This window comes from Cibotium barometz, chromosome 12 (genome assembly GCF_041138505.1).
Source record: "Cibotium barometz isolate CiBa-2024 chromosome 12, ASM4113850v1, whole genome shotgun sequence".
Classification (NCBI taxonomy): domain Eukaryota; kingdom Viridiplantae; phylum Streptophyta; class Polypodiopsida; order Cyatheales; family Cibotiaceae; genus Cibotium; species Cibotium barometz.
In genome coordinates, this window is record NC_141057.1 from 51,192,283 (window position 1) to 51,208,821 (window position 16,539).

Consider the following 16,539-nt stretch of genomic DNA (forward strand, 5'->3'; position numbering starts at 1 on the left):
CTTTTCATGCAACGTATAATAGAGAAGATGATGAAGGTCAAGATGATGGAGGCGAAGATGTTGATGGAAGACATAGTAATGAAGGTGTGCATAATGTAGAGCTTGGGAGTCATGGCAATCCCATTGTCATTCACGATGACGAGGACAATCAACCATCACAAGAGAACTATTCCGGATCATATCTTTCTATTTGGGAAAGAGCATACAATGTAAAAAATCAATTGTGTATGGAGATGAGTTTGTACCACTTTCACTAGAAGTCTGTAAAGTTACGGGTCTCACTAAAGAAGAAGCTTGCTTCCTGTAGATTGTGTTTCTGCCTTGTATTAGATTTTGTTTCTACCTCTTATTGGATTTGGCTTCTGGAAGGCTCGTAGTGAAATCTTCTCTTGTAATTTTACCTCTTGATATATACACGACTACTTTACTCAACCTTTTTTGTGATCTCATTTGTAAATTTTTTAAAACCTTTGGTCGATTTTTGGCTATACTGAATTGGTTATTGCTTTTTTTAAATTTTAATAAGGCTCCGTTTTCGCATAATAATGCATTTCTTTGAACTTGACAGTGTTTATTGCTTTGGACACTGCCCGCCAGCTTATTGGCCCAAACGTTTTGAGATGTGTGTGTGTGTGTGTGTATATATATATAATATATATATATATATATATGTATATATGTATATATATATATACATATATATATATATATATATATATATATATATATATATATATATGTATATATGTATATACATATATACATATATATATATATATATATATATATATATATATATATATGTATATATATATATACATATATACATATATATATATATATATATGTATATATATATATACATATATACATATATACATATATATATATGTATATATATATATATATATATATGTTCAGCTAAAAAGAAGCTCTGATAGCAATCCCCCACATATGTTTGGCAAAAAAGGAACATTTAACTATGATGAGATAGATAATTATTTCAAATCCTAACAACTTGATGACCGAATACAAGGCACATAAAGGTACATCTTACTCTAGGGAAACACATTATTCCACTTCTTGTCTGCTTTTCTTGAATTGAGATAAACTTGTCTCCTTGCATTCATCTCCACTTGTATAATATATCCCTAAAAGTTGAATGTCTTGTATTAGCATGGTCCACCTCTACTATACCTTGACCTATCATCACCACCATTAGGGCTAGACCCCATGTATGTCCTAGCATTCTTCCTGACCATGTAAATCTTCCAAATAGTTCAGCAATGATAGCCTATACCAAAAAAATTCTTACAAATGTTGCAAGAGGTTAAACAATAGATCATTGTTAGTCTCATGCAGTATAAGACAATGCACACCAATAGTTAGTGACACACTTGTGTTTAACCACCTCAAAGCTGCTATTTTTTTGGAAGACCTTATCATTCCTTGAACACAACACCTCCCATAGTCTCACATATCTAATCATTGTGAGGGACTAACCCAGTGTACTCCTCCCCTAAATCCATCTCCTTATACCAATGAGCTACCTAGACCATTTGAGCCTTACCAATGAGCTACCTAGACCATTTGACCTTACCCACCCTCCATATCCAACCATTTTGACTAACCTTGTGTACTCCTCCCCTAAATCAAAGTCCTTACCAATGCGCTAACTAGACCATGTAAGCATTACCCCCAATGCCTAATATACCATATCTATTCATGTTATTCCAAAAGCCCCTAATATCCTTACCGATGAGCTAACTAGACCATGTAAGCCTTACCCCCAATGCCTAATATACCCATCTATTCAGGTTATTCCAATACCCTTTGATAGTTGGGCAACATTTCTACCATCCTCTTATGTAGTCCCACATCTAGGGCATGACTGATAGGTGAAGTTTTCTCCCTAAAGGGAGATCCCACATAATCACTTTCCACAAGAACATTTTGATTCTCATAGGAACCTTCTAACACTAGGCTCTATAGATCCCATTTTCTTTTCCAAGTACGAATCCCCCAAATAATCACTTTCCAAGAACATTTTGATTCTCATAGGAACCTTCTGACACTAGGCTAGATCCCATTTTCTTTCCCAAGTAAATCCCCTGAATCCCCCATTTAACACCCTTCAAAGTTTATTATAATAATCCATATTAATGCATGTGGCAATGTTTTCCAAGTATACTTGTTTAGTAGAGACATTGTTTAGCGTGGTTCCATTGAATGACTTCCAATCTGTCATAACCACGCTTCCATTGAACCACTTCCAATCTATTAACCACTCTTCCTTATTACCAGAAGTGGAGACCAAAATTCCTTCTAGAATTGCTATGACTTATTAAATAATCCACAAGTCTTTGTTGTTTATAGTGTACATATAGGCTACCTATCTGTCATCCATAGGTCCATCCCATAGATCCCCAATGTGTCCTATGCCCTTTTTGTTCATACTTTTAGTAGTAGACAAATCCAGGCTAACCAATGGTGTGGTAAATCTCTGTGTCCACCATAGTCTAAGTTGAAAAAAAGAATTGCATGTGGTTCTTGTAAACCCTTCCCATTTGATTAGACCCATTATTCCCTTCCATAATCCACATAAAAAATTATAAAATAGAGCTTTTAAAGGGGGCATACGAGAATAATTTACCTAACTCATACCCCTTTGCACCGAATATCTATTTTTTCCACAATTTAACTCAGCATCTTGGACTGGTTCTCTTCCTTCGACTCAAGAATTTGGGGGTAGTATTATGCTTACCCTTGCTCTAACATGAATAGGCAAGAATCAAACACCCAAGCCACCCCAAAGGCTTTTGTCATGCACACTTTTTTCCAAGCAAGCCAAGCTAGACATCTCGTCCTTCCTTTATGTTTTCTCCATAAGAAGTTCCTGATCGGGTGCAATTATTCTGTTTCAACATTTTTCTTCTCGTGGGGTTAATTAGAGGGCGTAAGAACACAACATAAGCAATGAGAAGAGTGTTTAGAATAGCCACTCCTCTCCTAGAATGAGACTAGCAGTCCTTCCCATTTTTTAATTTCCCCTATGCTGTTTTCTATGGCCCAATTAGCTACCCTTTGTTGGACACCCCAACTCCAAGAGGGACCCCGAGGCATCTAATTATATTTGTTTATTACATCACTATAAGATAAGACATCATTAGAGGCACTTATTTACGGCTTAATGTTGGATAAACACCGCTATTAGTGCCGCTCTCATGGCGCTGAATAAACGCCACTATAAGTTTCGCTTAGCGGTGGTGTAAAAAAAGTTGCTATAAGCATCGGTATAAATGCCGCTCAGCGATGCTCGGAAAAAAACTAGAATGTTGAAATGGAGTGGAAATAAAAACTTAAAATAAATTAAAATCCAAAAAGCATGACAAATGTCCAAATATTTTTGAAATAAAACAACAAAATCACTAAACCGTTATAAAGCCGATCAATGTGTGCATATGTTATAATGGTATATATTTAATTAGTACCATCATCAAATCCACTTTACAATAAATCTATGTATGCTAATTGTTCTATCTCTAAATCCATCGTTTTGATGGCTCCTATATCAATACAAAGTCCTATTCCACTACTCGAAGAAGGTGTAGAGGTATTATCATCATGGTCATCATGGTCGTCATGGTCGTCATATTGATTGTTAGTTGCATCCTCTATTGATTGTCTACCATGCATTTATTCTTCAACATCTTGATTTGAAATATATGTTTAGATCGAGGAGCAACTGGTATTACATAACACCAATTAGGATCTCTTTGGTTTGGATGAAACACAACCTAAAAAGAAGAACCATAAAATATTTACAAGAAAACATATACAATTCCTTTCTTTTATCAATAAAGTTATCAAAATTGAAAATCAAGTGTAAACCTGTGTGGTAGAATGTATGTGTCTCTTGAATCTTACCATAATTTAGTCAATTGCTCTAGGGCATCTCTAACCCATTCAATATTGCAATCCTTTGGAAGAGCCTTTAGGTTGGGTGGGTATGTCATGTGCCTTTGTGTTGATCTCTTAAATTCTCCTCTCCTCTATCCTTATCTTTCTTGCATCTTCATATTTCTCAATCCACCTTTGCATCAAAGAAGTGTTAAGAAGACAAAATGTAATGACCTTTTTGTGATGGACTCATCCATCTTCATATTTCTCAATCCACCTTTCCATCAAAGAAGTGTTACGAAGACAAAATGTAATGACCTTTTTGTGATGGACTCATCCATCTTTTGAATGCAGTCTTTTCCATGTGGCACATGTGACACCATTCATTCATCCTCATCGTTATGCATGAATCTAGGCATAGATGGATCAATTTGTTTCAAATATTCAGAGATGTATATGAGGGACTCTTGCACAAACCATTCCTCCGCCATGCTTCATTTTGGCCTTACCCTTTGCCTCACAAATCCCTTCAAGGTTTTCATGAAGCATTCAAGAAAGACCATCCACCGGCTACGAACAATGCCACATATAGCCACCTCATCCACCAAATGTACTAGAAAGTGCAATTGAGTCATGAGTATGCTTCTTGGAAAGATTTATTCAATCATACACACCGCTTTAATTAACTCAACTTGAGCCCTCTTAAAATGGAATCTGGATGAATCTCGTTTGACACTATCTCGGGGGGGTCGCTCACAAAAAATGTGAATATCACGTGAGTTCAACAGAAGCATATTTTTAATTTATGAAACTTATAGAAATATATTTACATAAGGGTATGATTTAAATTTTTTTCAAAAAAATTTACAGATTCATAAAGAAAAGGGGATATTATATGGATTAAAAAATTCACAGATAAGGGATTTAAAATATAGGCCTTGAACACACGCGATATGGATATTCTACGTAGAGTGACCCCCCCCCCCCCCCCCCCCCCCCCCCGAGGACACTATCTAGCTATTCAACAAAGGAAGAAATGATAAATTAAAGAAGAATAGATAATTTGAAAGTTATATGTTATACCAAAAGCATAAATCTATAGTTTTGATTGGAAATCACCTTACCTGTCCACCTAATTTATAGATGGCATTCCAAGCTTTCTCTTCTCTTCTCTGCACCACCAATTGATATTGGAAGCATGAACTAGTGAAATCAATTTTTGAAAACAATAAAAGATCAGTGTAGAGTCCACACAACATAAACTGAGGAGTGCCTAAAAAATAGATAAAGTTATGTACATACTTGCATCATCTTGTGCCAATCATGTGATTTGAGACCATACAATTGATGCTTTCTCTTCTTTTTTGTTACTGTAAATGCACCCTTTAATGAGTGCATTACACGGATTGGTGTACAAGAAGATGAAATTTGATTCTTGACATTCTTTTTCTCTTGCCTTGTCAACCTCCATGGTGCCTTTGGTAAAACCACCTTATCATTGACTACCCTTGACCATACATTTTCCATGCGTCCAATATACTTTAGGTTATCCCTTATTACAAGGGTGTCTTTTTTACCAATTAGATGGTTGATGCCACATTTTTAAAAAATTTCATTGGATCCTAAAGATGATTTCTTCTTAACTCTATCTAATATGCTAGATGATAGAAGATTGAGTACCTTTTCATGGCTGCGGTGCTATGATGAGAGTCACCCTCCATCTCTCATCCCACTCTCCATCTCTCCACCTTCCCTCCAATGGCATTCTAGGAGGCGAATGCCACATGGCTTCCCACTCTGCACCTCTCATCACAATTGGAGAAACCTCTAATGGAGCATAATTAGGGTGGGTTAGAGGAAGAAATATATGATGTTAATCATAGAACACCTCTTTCTTTAGTGCATGTGCTTGTTTGGATTCAAGTGATGGACCATAAATTGGACATGCATTATATTGTGCAGTTTTGTGAGACCTACAAAAATGGCATGTAAGAATTGAAAGTTAATAGACAGTAACATTACAATACATTAGAGTTATAAATGAATCATTTGTGCATGCTTAGATAATAATAAATTTATGAGTACAACGTACTTGATCACTCCGTATAGCCCGAAAAATCATGCAGTCTATATCAAGATACCCTTAACCGTTGCAAAGTATTTTTTGAGCATCACTTCTCCTTGTGGGTATCAAATTGTTTGTTGGGAGCATCTTCTTTAATAATCTGAGGAGGCTATTCACACTATTATTGCTCCATCCATATTTTGTTTGCAAGTTGAGGATTTCCAAGCATGCCCATAGAGTTGAGTACTTTGCACCCTCATACAGTGGTGTGTTAGCCTTGTTGTGTAACACATCCTCTCTTTCAAAGTTAGGTGTCTCTTTCTCACCCTCGCTTTGAAAAACGTGAGTGATCATCTCCTCCATGAAATCCTCTTCCTCTATCTCATGTGGAGGAAATCCCAGGTCTTCCAAATGTACTGAACATGCTCCACTTTCCAAGTGCTTCTTATGATGCTTGTAATCCTTCCTCAAGTTTTCTCCAATGTGACATAATAATGAGGCATATTGTGTAGTACTTGTGCCCGAATGTCCATGCCCTCCTCATCCTAATGACCCATATTTAAAAATGACACTTAACATTACATATGGCAAACCATGAGTTTACATATCACATAAGTTTACATACTAACCGAGGAATTAGCTTGCATCATCAAGTTGGCTAGCATTGGTCCAAATAATTTTGATTTTCTAATATGCTCCAATGTCACTCGAAATTCACGTACATAAACATTCTTGCATCTTGCGCATGGAAAAGGGATTCTGCTTTGCAACCACTCTGGACCTCCAATTAATGGTGACCCATCACTATCCGAACTAGTAGAAGATATTTGTACCGGGCACAAAAATTGTGCAATTAAAAAATTGAATATGAATACATGCAGTAAATCGGGAGTAAATCTAGCAGTGTCAATGGTATATGCATAGGTTTTCTCTTTGGAATTTCTCTAGCACAGCTATAAACGTCACTAAGCACAGTTAAAGCATCGCTAGGCATCGTTTTTAGCGGTTCTTATATTGACACTAGGAAAAGTAGCTTTTCAAACCTACGGCACCATTGTCGATGCCTATATTTCTCCCCCAAAAAATTACATCCACTGCTTTCCTTGAGTTCCTGCATAGAATCCTCCCCTCTATCAATAAAGGTCTAGGTCGCATGCATTTGTACTCTTTATATTCCCCTTTCCCTTCCTCTTCATGAGACTCTTTCTCTTCATCACTATATGGCTATGGTGTGAGCTATTGAAGGTACTCTTCTCTTATGTTTTATTCGAATGCATTTGTTCTTACTTCTTCTTCCTTACCCTCTTTCCCTTCCTCTTTCTCTTCCTATTTCTTTTCCTATTCATCACTCTATATAAGTGATAGGGTTTTGTTCTCTTATGCTTAACCTAATGATTAATAGGAAACATAATGAGATTAAAGTTTAGAGTACTAACCTTCCTTTTCTTCTTCTCTTTCTCTTTTTTGTGAGCATGCTTAATGTGTATTGGTCTTTTGTATGTCTCTTGTTTTTGGTAGGTAGAAGTCATTAAATGTGTTACTAATTACTATTTTGCTTTTTTATGTTGTGTAGGTCTTGCACTAATCATCTCTTTTAGCTTGACAATATAGACATAAGCTCTCTTTTTCTTGTATTCTTTAGGGTTTTGTATTGCTTTTCAAGCTTTTATGGCTTTGTATTACTAATTACTTTGTTTAATCTTTTATTTTGTAGGTCCTCTAATCCTCTCCTTCAACTTCATAAAAAAGAGGTAAGTTCTCTAATCATTTACACTTTTTCTACCTATTATTGCACCCTTGGGTGCTCGGGTTTAGGGCTAGCTTAGGCTTAAGCATGCATGCATCTAGCTTAAGCATAGAGCTTAATAAATAGAGCTTAATGCATGCATTAAGCTTAATTCATTAAACTAAATGCATAGATTAACTTTAATGCATGCATTAAGCTATATACACTTATAAGCTTAATCTATGCATAGATTAAGTTTAATGCATAGATTAAGCTTACTGCATGCATTAAACTCTATCAATTAAGCTTAATGCATGCACTAAGCTCTATGCATTAAGCTTAATGCATAGATTAAGCTCTATACATTAAGCTTAATGCATAGAGCTTAATGCATGCATTAAGATTAATCTATGCATTAAGTTAATGATAGAGCTTAATCTATGCATAGATTAAGTTTAATGCATAGATAGAGCTTAGTGCATGCATTAAGCTTAATGCAAATATTAAGCTTAATTATTCATAGAGCTCTACCTATGCATAGATCTTAATGCATGCATTAAGCTCTATAGGTTAAGCTTAAGCATGCATTAAGCTCTATGCATTAAGCTTAATGCATAGATTAAGCTCTATGCATAGAGCTTAATGCATGCATTAAGCTTAATCTATGCATGCATTGGACTCTATGCATAGAGCTTAATGCATGCATTAAGTTTAATGATTCAATAAGGTTAATCAGGTTAATCTATGCATAGATTAAGTTTAATGCATAGATTAAGCTTAATGCATAGAGCTCTATCTATGCATAGAGCTTAATGCATGCATAGACTTGAATGCATGGATTAAGCTCTATGCATAGATTAAGCTCTATAGATCCACTCCCCTAGGTGTAAGTGCAACTTGGATTCTTCCAAACCTACTATACAAAACATATGGCATGATGTATACTACAAAGTTAACGCACATACAAAACATTTTAAATAACCATGTCACTAAGCATCTGCATCCATGTGTCATCTATGTGCTCTACATGTTTCAACATATGTGAGTCAAATGTTCCTATATATTTCTCTCTCTCTCTCTCTCTCTCTCTCTCTCTCTCTCTAAAACAAACACAAAGTTAATGCATGCCAATAATGCTAAAGTATATTCAATCATTTATCACACTTTAAAGGCAACAAGAATGCAAAGGGAACACACACACACACACACATATGGGTATATGTATGTTGTACTCTCTCTCTTTCTCTCTCTCACCCCTCTCTCTCTTTCTCTCTCTCACCCCTCTCTCTCTCTCTCTCTCTCTCTCTCTCTCTCACACACACACACACACACACACACACATAAACACACACACAAACACACAAGCCCACATAACCTTTTATCGCACTTTAAAGGTAAAAAAATGCAAGGGCAAATATCAATATTACATTTCAAATAACAATGTGACTAAGCAACTACATCCATGTGTCATCTATGTGCTCGACATGTTTCAACATATGTGAGTCAACAAACACTCTTTCTAGGTAAGATACCTATACCTATTGTGCATCATTGTCTAAGAGAGAAAAACAAAATCCACATGTCAACCCGTATAACTCAATAATCAACAAATCCTTACATGCTCTTGGATGATGGCACAATAATCCTTTCTCTAGTGCAAAGTATAGTGAAGCCACCACTTGCTCTGTCACCTTCAAAAAGAAGACATTTGATACCCACTCAAGCAAAATGCTTTCAAAATTACAAATTAGGTCATAAATACATAAATTGAATTGGTAATATGATTATTAGGTCCCAAAGATGCAAATTGAATTGGTAATATGATTATTAGGTCCCAAAGATGCAAATTGTCATCTATGTACTCTACATATTTCAACATATGTGAGTCAAATGTGCCTATGTGTGGGCAAACATATAATTTAATATGTTTTATTATATGTGAATCAAATGTGTCTATATATGAGAAAACATATAAATATATATTTCTCTCTCTCTCTCTCTCTCTCTCTCTCTCTCTCTCTCTCTCTCTCTCTCTCAAACACACAGTTAATGCATGCCAATAATGCCAAAGTATATTACCAATGGTAGCCACCATCATTACAGTTATCATAGGTAAGATACCTATACCTACTACACATCATTGTCTAAGAGAGAAAAACAAAATCCACATGTCTACTCGTGTAACTCAATAATCAACAAATCATTACATGCTCTTGGATGATGGCACAATCATCCTTTCTCTAGTGTGCAGTAGTGTAGTTAAGCCACCACATGCTCTTTCACCTTCAAAAAGAAGACTTTTGACACCCACTCAAGTAAAATGCTTTCTTAATTACAAATTAGGTCATAAAGACATAAATTGAATGGTTAATATGATTATTAGGTCACAAAGATGTAAATTGAATGGATAATATGAACACTTCCAATAGTGCATTTATAGAGACAAAGCAAGACTAAATGGAAGTGCCATGTGAGTAGAGCAAGAATGAGGCAATGTGTAGGTTGTCCACAATGTCATGTCCATGGAGTCTAAAAAGGCCAAACTCGCAAAAGTGTATCTACACTCCTTAAATCCTTAGGGTCAATATAAAAATATTAATTAGTACTTGCATGGAGAATATAGACAACCTTTTTAAAACGTCTGTAAGCATGTAGCTTGCGATGGCCAAAATCTGTGCATACACCCCCGAAATCAATTTCCTATGTCTCTGTGTGTGTGTGTGTGTGTGTGTGTGTGTGTGTCTCTCTCTCTCCCTCTCTCTCTCTCTCTCTCTCTCTCTCTCTCTCTCTCTCTCTCTCTCACACACACACACACACACACACACACACACGCAGACCCAATAAATTACTGCACACATGTCCTCAAAAGTTTCCTGCTGCATGCGTGTCGGGCTCGAAATCTCTCGCTCGCTCTCTCTCTCTCTCTCTCTCACACACACACACACACCCATAAGTTACTAAATGCAAGTGAGAAATGCTGAAAAACAGCACACACCCCCGAGAGTTATTGCATGCGAGTCAGCGGGCTTGAAATCTCTCTCTCTCTCTCTCTCTCTCTCTCTCTCTCTCTCTCTCTCTCTCTCACCCATTAGTTACTGCATGCACATAAGAAATGATGATTTACTGCATGCACGTAAAATGCATGTAAGGAAAGATGAATACACGAAAGCATAAGGAGACCGGGCTTACTTTAGATGCTTGCAGGACTCGAGAAAGCAGACTATGAAAACAGAGCAACCTGAAGTGTCGGGGGAGCAGATGGAGGAGGGGGGCTCACCCTGCATGAGCAATCCAGAGAAATCTCTCTCTCTCTCTCTCTCTCTCTCTCTCTCTCTCTCTCTCTCTCTTGTGCACTTTCTCTCTCTCTGTCTCTCTCTCTCTCTCTCTCTCTCACACACACACACACACACACACACACACACACACACACACAATAGGAGAAAGAGAAGCCATCAAGGAGAAGGAGAGGAGAAGCAAATCGTGGACGGAGCTTGGACGGAGCTAGCGCAGGTGTCGGGGAAGCCAACCGGAAGTGTCGGGGGAGCAGATCATGTCGGGGAAGCAGACGGAGGAGGGGAGCTCACTTGCACGAACAACCCACAACTCGAAATCAATCTCTCTTTGTCTCTCTCTCTCTCTCTCTCTCTCTCTCTCACACACACACACACACACACACACACACACACACACACACAAGGAGAAAGAGAAGCCATTAAGGAGAAGGAGAGGAGAAGTAAACCATGGACGGAGCTAGTGCACGTGTCCAGGAAGCCAACCCGAAGTGTCGGGAGACTGTGTCAGGAAGTGACTGCACCAGGCAAGCTTCAAACCAAGGCAAAGGCAAATGTGAGAGAGTGAGACAATAGGTTATGGTTGACCAGGTGCACGTTCTAAAGACATCGGCAAGAATTCAAATTCCCACAACTTGCAACCTAAGGCGAGCGATGATCTTGAAATGGGCGGCTCCTGCACCGAGCAGCTCTTGCAGTGACTGTGCATGGAGCAGTTGCCTACAGCGAAAATTTCCACATTGAAGGGAGGCCCTGCAAACCGATAGCTCCTGCGTGGAATGGTGGCTTGCACTGAGGCGGCTCCTCAAACTTTGCACCAGGAGGCGGCTAGAATGCGGCAGCTTGAACCATGTGGCGCATGCAGAATAGATAAAAGCGCAAAAAAACACTTCACGTGGGAGGCTTTTAGCCTGATAAGAAAAGAATGCATTTGTTCTTACTTCTTCTTCCTTACCCTCTTTCCCTTCCTCTTTCTCTTCCTATTTCTTTTCCTATTCATCACTCTATAAGTGATAGGGTTTTATTCTCTTATGCTTAACCTAATGATTAATAGGAAACATAATGAGATTAAAGTTTAGAGGACTAACCTTCCTTTTCTTCTTCTCTTTCTCTTTTTTGTGAGCAATGAGCATGCTTAATGTGTATTGGTCTTTTGTATGTCTCTTGTTTTTGGTAGGTAGAAGTCATTAAATGTGTTACTAATTACTATTTTGCCTTTTTATGTTGTGTAGGTCTTGCACTAATCATCTCTTTTAGCTTAACAATATAGACGTAAGCTCTCTTTTTCTTGTATTCTTTAGGGTTTTGTATTGCTTTTCAAGCTTTTAGGGCTTTGTATTACTAATTACTTTGTTTAATATGTTGTTTTGTAGGTCCTCTCATCCTCTCCTTCAACTTCACAAAAAAGAAATAAGTTCTTTAATTATTTACGATTTTTCTACCTATTATTGCACCCTTGGGTGCTCGGGTTTAGGGTTAGCTTAGGCTTAAGCATGCATGCATCTAGCTTAAGCATAGAGCTTAATAAATAGAGCTTAATGCATGCATTAAGCTTAATTCATTAAACTGAATGCATAGATTAACTTTAATGCATGCATTAAGCTATATACACTTATAAGGTTAATCTATGCATAGATTAAGTTTAATGCATAGATTAAGCTTACTGCATGCATTAAACTCTATCAATTAAATTTAATGCATGCACTAAGCTCTATGCATTAAGCTTAATGCATAGATTAATCTCTATACATTAAGCTTAATGCATGCATTCAGATTAATCTATGCATTAAGTTTAAATGTATAGAGCTTAATCTATGTACTAAGCTTAATCTATGCATAGATTAAGTTTAATGCATAGATAGAGCTTAATGCATGCATTAAGCTTAATGCAAATATTAAGCTTAATTATTCATAGAGCTCTACCTATGCATAGAGCTTAATGCATGCATTAAGCTCTATAGGTTAAGCTTAAAGCATGCATTAAGCTCTATGCATTAAGCTTAATGCTTATATTAAGCTCTATTTATAAGCTTAATGCATGCATTAAGCTCTATGCATAGAGTCTAATGCATGCATAGATTAAGCTTAATGCATAGAGCTTAATGCATGCATTTAGTTTAATGCATGCAATAAGGTTAATCAAGTTAATCTATGCATAGATTAAGTTTAATGCATAGATTAAGCTTAATGCATAGAGCTCTATCTATGCATAGAGCTTAATGCATGCATAGACCTGAATGCATGGATTAAGCTCTATGCAGAGATTAAGCTCTATAGATCCACTCCCCTAGGTGTAGGTGCAACTTGGATTCTTATAAACCTACTATACAAAACATATGGCATGATCTATACTACAAAGCTAATGCGCATACAACATACATGCCATTTAAATCACAACAAACATTTTAAATAACCATGTCACTAAGCATCTGCATCCATGTGTCATCTATGTGCTCTACATGTTTCAACATATGTGAGTCAAATGTTCCTATATATTTCTCTCTCTCTCTCTCTCTCTCTCTCTCTCTCTCTCTCAAACACAAAGTTAGTGCATGCCAATAATGCTAAAGTATATTCAATCATTTATCACACTGTAAAGGCAACAAGAATGCAAAGGGAGAACACACACACACACACACACACACACACACACACACATATGGGTATATGTATGTTGTACTCTCTCTCTCTCTCTCTCTCTCTCTCTCTCTCTCTCTCTCACACACACACACACACACACACACACACACACACACACACATAAACACACACACAAACACACAAGCCCACATAACCTTTTATCGCACTTTAAAGGTAAAAAACATGCAAGGGCAAATATCAATATTACATTTCAAATAACAATGTGACTAAGCAACTACATCCATGTGTCATCTATGTGCTCGACATGTTTCAACATATGTGAGTCAACAAACACTCTTTCTAGGTAAGATACCTATACCTACTATGCATCATTGTCCAAGAGAGAAAAACAAAATCCACGTGTCAACCCGTATAACTCAATAATCCACAAATCATTACATGCTCTTGGATGATGGCACAATCATCCTTTCTCTAGTGCAAAGTATAGTTAAGCCACCACATGCCCACTCAAGCAAAATGCTTTCAAAATTACAAATTAGGTCATAAAGACATAAATTGAATTGGTAATATGATTATTAGGTCCCAAAGATACAAATTGAATGGATAATATGAACATTAATTATTTCAAAAGTTGAAATATCGATGTATTTTTAGAAAATGACTTTCTATATTATTTGTGCCTATTCAATCTTACTAAGGTCTGCATGGAAGATTTTGTGAACATTGCTCAACATGTTGAAGAGTTAGATAAAATGTTTGATGTTATTGAGTGTGCAAATCGATTGCTCGATAATAGTTTGTCCACTTACATTTTATATATCATGTATTTTCACATATGTGCATGCTAAAATGAGTTTGTTTAAATTTTAATCATTATTAATATCGATAATATATGTATCTATCTACTATGCTTCCCCTTAGTCACCACACTTCCAATAGTGCATTTATAGAGACAAAGCAAGACTAAATGAATGTGTCCATGTGAGTAGAGTAAGAGTCAGACTAAGCATCTACATCCATGTGTCATCTATGTGCTCTACATATTTCAACATATGTGAGTCAAATGTGCCTATGTGTGGGCAAACATATAATTTAATATGTTTCAACATATGTGAGTCAAATGTGCATATATATGAGAAAACATATAAATATATATTTCTCTTTCTCTCTCTCTCTCTCTCTCTCTCTCTCTCTCTCTCTCTCTCTCTCTCTCTCTCTCAAACAAACAAACAAACACACAAAGTTAATGCATGCCAACAATGCCAAAGTATATTACCAATGGTAGCCACCATCATTACAGTTATCATAGGTAAGATACCTATGCCCACTACGCATCATTGTCTAAGAGAGAGAAAAAAAATCCACATGTCTACTCGTGTAACTCAATAATCAACAAATCATTACATGCTCTTGGATGATGGCACAATCATCCTTTCTCTAGTGTGTGTGCAGTATAGTTAAGCCACCACATGCTCTTTCACCTTCAAAAAGAAGACTTTTGACACCCACTCAAGCAAAATGCTTTCTTAATTACAAATTAGGTCATAAAGACATAAATTGAATGGTTAATATGATTATTAGGTCACAAAGATGCAAATTGAATGGATAATATGAACACTTCCAATAGTGCATTTATAGAGACAAAGCAAGACTAAATGAAAGTGCCATGTGAGTAGAGCAAGAGTGAGGCAATGTGTAGGTTGTCCACAATGTCATGTCCATGGAGTCTAAAAAGGCCAAACTCGCAAAAGTGTATCTACACTCCTTAAATCCTTAGGGTCAATATAAAAATATTAATTGGTACTTGCATGGAGAATATAGAGCATACTACAACCTTTTTAAAACGTCTGTAAGCATGCAGCTTGTGATGGCCACAATCTGTGCATACACCCCCGAAATCAATTTCCTCTGTCTCTGTGTGTGTGTGTGTGTGTGTGTCTCTCTCTCTCTCTCTCTCTCTCTCTCACACACACACACACACACACACACGCATGCACGCACGCACACCCAATAAATTACTGCACACATGTCCTCAAAAGTTTCTTGCTGCATGCGCGTCGGGCTCGAAATCTCTCTCTCTCTCTCTCTCTCTCTCTCTCTCTCTCTCTCTCTCTCTCTCTCTCTCTCTCACACACACACACACACACACCCATAAGTTACTAAATGCAAGTGAGAAATGCTGAAAAACAGCACACACACCCCCGAGAGTTATTGCATGCGAGTCGGGCTCTCTCTCTCTCTCTCTCTCTCTCTCTCTCTCTCTCTCTCTCTCTCTCTCTCACCCATTAGTTACTGCATGCACATAAGAAACGATGATTTACTGCATGCACGTAAAATGCATGTAAGGAACGACGAATACACGAAAGCATAAGGAGACCAGGCTTACTTCCGACGCTTGCAGGACTCGAGGAAGCAGACCGTCGAGGGGAGGCTGAAAACAGAGCAACCTGAAGTATCAGGGGGGAGCAAATGGAGGAGGGGGGCTCACCTGCATGAGCAATCTAGAGAAAGCAATCTCTCTCTCTCTCTCTCTCTCTCTCTCTCTCTCTCTCTCACACACACACACACACACACACACACACACAACAGGAGAAAGAGAAGCCATCAAGGAGAAGGAGATGAGAAGCAAACCATGGACGGAGCTAGCACAAGTGTCGGAGAAGCCAACCGGAAGTGTCGGGGGAGCAGATCGTGTCCGAGAAGCAGACGGAGGAGGGGAGCTCACTTGCACGAACAACCCACAACTCGAAATCAATCTCTCTCTCTCTCTCTCTCACACACACACACACACACACACACACAAGGAGAAAGAGAAGCCATTAAGGAGAAGGAGAGGAGAAGCCATTAAAGAGAAGCCATTAAGGAGAAGGAGAGGAGAAGTAAACCGTGAGACGGAGCTAGTACAGGTGTCCAGGAAGCTAACCCGAAGTGTCGGGAGAGCAGACCGTGTCGGGGAA